At 45.6% G+C, this 5,787-nt stretch overlaps 1 long non-coding RNA gene across 1 annotated transcript; it reads left to right on the top strand.

Annotated features, from left to right (window-relative positions):
- Positions 2,995-3,852, top strand: LOC109709809. Its single transcript, XR_002216213.1, has 3 exons — positions 2,995-3,036; positions 3,143-3,208; positions 3,807-3,852. It is a non-coding gene; the product is annotated as an uncharacterized LOC109709809 (long non-coding RNA).

Raw genomic sequence — 5,787 nt, 5'->3', positions numbered from 1 at the left:
ACTAACATGTAACGCTACTCACAATCCCCACTCATGGCCTCACGGGAATCGGTTTCCCAAAACCGATTGCCGAATACACCGGAAGTCCTGAAAACCGCACCGGGACTCTGCCGGGACCTACGAACAGTCCCGGGACACACCGACTCAGGATAAGAGTCGCCCGCTGCCACTAAACACCTATTTTAGTGTGACTTGGCAGGAAAAACATTAATTCGTTGCGAAACGATTATCGTCGGATAATCGTTCCGATTCGGGTTTTCGGAAGTGTCAATTTCGACACCGGAACCCACCGTCGCTCACCCGTCATTTCCAAACCCTCAAAACGATGCAGGTGACCAGCCAACAAGGCTCCGCGACACCACAATTACTCACGAGGCACCGTCAAAAGAATTCCGAACTTAAACCGCATTCCGTCGGCGGATTTCACCAAAAAACGCACCGAAAATCACTTTCTGATTTTCACAAAGGCCTGGGACCTTGGACAATCAGTCCAGAGGTCACCCACAGCCCGCACACACTACCGACAGCAGCCACTAAAAGTACAATTGCATATAAGCCCCTAAGACTACACAAAATCGCATCATTTTATGCGATTATCGTGATTTTACAACCCAACAACGTAAACCGAGGGTATAAAAGCTAGGCCGAGACCGCCGTTGATAGGTCTCGATGTGCCGGAGGCCGTGCTCACACTTCGGATCACTACCGGCCACTGTGGAGAGCGCGCGAGCGATGCGAAGTTCAGCGAAAATTGCGAAAATTGTGCGCTGAAACTAAAACGTCTCAAATTCTGTAATCCGAGGCTCGTTGACTCCAACTAAGGTGAGCACTATGATTAGCATTGAACAACAATCACCGTGCTCACCTCCGAAGGCATCGGGGTGGCCTCGGATAACTAGAACAGTGCAAACAACCTCGCAACAGTGCACAGAACAGCTACACTAATGCTTACCGGACCATGGGGAGCTCGGGCACGGCCGGCGGCGGCCGGGAGGCGGAATAACCGGCGGCAGGCAGGTGTGCCCGGTGCTGGGAGGTCAGTGCACACGTCGGCCGACGACGGGAGGCGGCCGTGGCGGTGGGCAATGATGCCCTAGCCGCACATACCTGAGGAGAGCTTGGTCTAAGCCCGGCTGACAGGGAGCTCCGGCGACAGGATAGCCGGCGGTGGATGAGTCCGGCCGGCCAGGCGGAGCCGGCACTCATGCTGGCAGGCGGCGGAAGGCGGCGATGGCGGCGCAGGAATGACCCCTGCCTGCACAGGCCGAGCTCGTCCAGGGAGCCTGCACGGGGGCTACAACGCGGTGGCGGCACTCTGGGCTACAGAGGCTGGCGGCGGAAGTCGTTGGCGCCTCGGGGAAGGGCGTCCCGACCTACAGTAGGCAGCGGCGACGTGCAGAAACTGTGCGGCCCAAGTTCGGCTCGATCCAACACTAGGTGGCCGCAAAAAGTCCAGGCGACGGCCGAGGGCCCACGATAACGGCGGCGCCGGCGGTGAGGGATCGCCGGAGGCCTAGGAGGGCGACACGGCCAATCCCGAGCAGCGGCTGCGCGAGGAGAGAGAGATCAAGCAGACGCAGCCAGATCTGCCCAGGTTGGCCGCATCCTGCCAAGGCAGCGGTGGCGGGGCTCGAGGGGCGGCGGCGATCGTCAGGGGGGTCGCCAGAGGTTCGGTCAAGGCTAGGGAAAGGGGCTCAAGGGTGTAGATCCCTCAGGGTTTCTCTCGGACAGAGATGGTGGAGGCTAAGTGGACAGGATAGTGGAAGAAGAGCAAACTCGGCTTTATCTAGCGGCCGGGGAAGCCAGCCGGCGGCCGGGGCGCGAGCACGGCTAGGGCATGGACCTGCAGATGATGGCTAGGGCATAGCTGGGGAGCTGGGTCGGATGGATCTAGGGTTTCGTGCATAGAAACCCTAGATGCACATACCATGTGCACTTTCGCAGAAAAGTCCCCCCGCAGCTGATTATTTTAGTCCAGTCCCTGCCCTTAAGTGTATTATACACACAAGCACCTCAACGATCGATCTCGCGCGATTCGGTACATAAAATATAGGGGATTTCGCACGAGATACAAAAATGCCGCTTCAACCTCACCTTGGAAAACGTCTGATATCTAGCGATCCGTCCGTCGGATTTCCGAACGGATCATGCCAGTGCGTTCAGCATGACAGAGACATCAAATCCACAATTTTGTTTCACCCTGTTTGGTCACAAATTCGCGACAAAACCCGTCCTCTCTCCAACTAATCCAAATATCACACATAGGCCTAGGTGGAAACCCAAAAACCTTTAATTCAAATTCAAATTTGAATTCCCTACCACCAGTAGGTACCAAAAACATCTCTCACCCAACCCTAGGTCACAAGCACAGAGCACGAGGAGCTTTATAATGCAAGAACAGCAAAGAGCGAAAACCCTTTTTTCAATAAAACTCCTTTTTCTCGAAAATCGTGCATCAAATCTAAAATCCGTCAGTGCCATTGGTTCTAGAATAGCTGAACCGTTCAAAACGAGTTATTGGATCGCTATGAACAGAGTCCGATACGCGCCGAAAGCCAACTCTACTCCTTGGCTCCTCCGAAAAATCGGAGTTACTATTCACTTAAGTGATTAGAATTTATCGCGTAACTTCTCCTTTTAACTCTTTTTCTCCTGAAACTTGACGAGTGGTTATGTAATTAAATTACGCACAAAAACATCGTCAATGGAGAGTTTAGCTACACTGTCAAAATCTCAGTCCTTACAATCCGTTGAAGCAGAAGATGGATATGCCTATGTAATAACATTGGCATTTGCTTTATTCCAACATATTTTCCAACAATCTTTTATCAATGGTAGGTGGTAGATGGTGGATACTCTATATTTTTATTTTATTATATTATTATGTACAGAAGTACAAACTATGTACAGATGTATAGATGTACTTTTTTTTTATGTTTTGTTATTTGATGCTTTGTTATTTTTCTTCAGGAATCCATCAGTGATCCACTACGTTGATTAATCTACTGTTTGGTGTTGCATTCCTTCGGATCTCCGGTAAGACCTAATACCTATGTGCTCATATTTTCTTTGATTTTAGATATGTTTGTGGTTACATGAAAGATATTAATATATTACATATAATTTTGTTATTTTTCCTCAGGAAGCCATCAACGATCTACTACCTTACTTGATCTCCTGTTTGGTATTGCATTCCTTCAGACATCCAGTAAGTCATAATGCATATATGCTCATATTTATATGAAATTAAGTTAGAAAAGAAGTCATAAAAATATGATTCTGAGGCGTATTCTCAAAAGACCTCTATCTACATGCGTTTGTTTTTATATTTTTGTATTTATGATTTTGCTTTAATTAGAAATTTATTACTTTTAAATATTTTTCTTTGCTTTGTTTTTCAATAGAATATGTGTTTAAAGTAAAACACATGTCAAAACTAAAACGACAGTCCTATGTGTATTAAAAATTAATGGATTGTGTCTAAAATTTTATTTACCCCTTGATAAAGAAGAACTTAGCAAACATACAGTTAGAAAAGTAATTTTTATTATTTAACAATAACTTTAATATAAAAAAATTAATAAAATAAATGTGATACATCACGTAATTAATAGAAAATTAAAAAAAAGTTATGTATCATAGTCTGTAAAATTGAAAATTATATTCTAAATAAAAAAAAATTAAAACCACATGTACGTATATGCGGCCCTCAAGGATAGTTGAGGGTAAAATTGTTAGTTTGTTAACTTAAATAGTGCTTAACTCTCTTTTTTCTTTTTTTCTTTCTTCTTTTTTCTTTTTTTGAGTAAATGGCATCAACTGTTTATATCGACATCAACTTTCGCCGTTTACTTTGCAAAATCTGCGCAAAATTTTCGTTACCTCCTCCCAGATATGGAACTACTGTGGTCGCAGAGTGTAACGTACCGAAACCTCGGTAATTAAATTCGAACCTTGGTCAAATTGACCAAAGTGCGAGATTGGTACACTTCGGAGAGGCCGAAAGCGTCGAATAATGCAAAAGTGCATTTTAGGGGACCTTCGAGAGCTTTGGAAATCAAAATCTGTAAACTGCAGGTTTTGTGCTCTCGAGGACCGGTCCCTGGTGGGAGAGACCGGTCCCCGAATGCGTAGGCAGCGAGATGGCTGAGAAATCGGCTAAGTCCTGGAAAATCAGCTCTCGGGAACCGATCCCTGCGATGAGAGACCAGTCCCCCAGAGACCGGTCCCATCAAGGGAGACAGGTTGCATCGCGCGTAGCCTGCGCAGTCCGCAAGAGGAGCTCTCGGGGACCGGTCCCAGGTCGGGGAGACCGGTCCCTCACTGCGAAAAATGCCAGTTTGAGCAGTACACTGGAGATAAAGTGCGGGGGTTTAAATGCAATTGTCACAACACCTTATATGGCCCCATCCCCCTCCCCTTTTCACAGCAAACACCCCAAACACCACTCCTCTCATTTCCTCTCCTCTCTCTCTCTAGAACTCATCTAGGGCTTGAAGAAGAAGAAGAAGAAAAAGCTTGAGGATGGATTTTTGTTGGATTTGGTGGGTCTAGGAGCTCTCCAACAAAAATGAGCTTGCTAGAACTTGGGCCAAGGTAGGTTTTTAGTATGTAGAGCTCTAGGGTTTGGAGATTAACCTTAGATTTTGGAGTTTTGGTTTCTTTAGAGGCTTTAGAAGAGTAGTAGAGCTTTGAACACCATGAAACCTTAGTTTTCTTCATGGTGCTCTAATGGGGGGATTTCTAGGATTTGCATTTTAAGCCCTAGAGATGGTTGGGATGGTTTTAAATGAGCTTCTAGAGATTAAACAAGCTCTCTTTTACTTGTTTTAGAGATCAAAACCTAGGGTTTAGCAATGGGTTTAGTTAGGGCACCAAATTTGGGGCTTTTGCCCCCGAGTGTTTCTAAGGCGAATTGACCTTGTAGAAACCTAATTGGGGGTGTCCTCGATACGTTGTACAACTCCGTTCGACGTTATGAAAATGTTTAAGTATGGTTCATGTACAAAAGGGCCTAAAGTGGCACTATTTTGGTTGTAGGTCACGGTATCGGCTTTCGTAAAGTTCGGGAGTCGCCATATTCTACACCCATGCGACCACTCGAGGTAGGTGGTGCATTCCAAGGACCTCGAAAATCCCTTTATGTCTAAAGTGTCATGTTTGAACATATATGTATATATTGAGCATATTGCATAGTAGGGTTAATTGTGAGCTTTATTGCATGATTGTGAATATAATTTCGTATTAAATATTGGTAAGAATGTGAGAATTGTAAACCCTATTTATGCATGACAAGTGATAAGAATCTAGAAGGGTTAGTGAACAAAAGTGACACATGGACATAGATCTGGTAAGTGACATTGATGAGTTTAGAACACTTAGAAAACAAGTGTGACATTTGGTATGAGAACAAGAACATAGCACATAGAAAATAAGTGTGGCATGAGTACAAAACTTAGTAATGTATATAACCCTAGTGATAGTAAGAAATGCAAACAAAAGAATGATTGAGACTATATGACATTTCAACCTTAGAGTTCGCGGTCATTTGAGCATGGTCTTCCTTAAAGTTAAGGAATGGATTGAACTTGGAATCCTCAATGTAGGATTGATCGTACTCACCTTTAGTCCTTACTTGACGGTGGTAGCTCCTCCTCAGGCGATGTGCTCCGGAGTCGACATCACTGGGTCGTAGCGGGTATCTCCCCAGAGGACGGTCCTATCGGGTTGTAGTGGGTATCTTCCCGATTAAATAGGATTTTGGGTTGGTGAGTTTGTTGAGGGCGA

Source organism: Ananas comosus, linkage group 1 (assembly GCF_001540865.1).
Source record: "Ananas comosus cultivar F153 linkage group 1, ASM154086v1, whole genome shotgun sequence".
Lineage (NCBI taxonomy): Eukaryota > Viridiplantae > Streptophyta > Magnoliopsida > Poales > Bromeliaceae > Ananas > Ananas comosus.
This window is presented reverse-complemented; position numbering and strand designations above follow the sequence as displayed.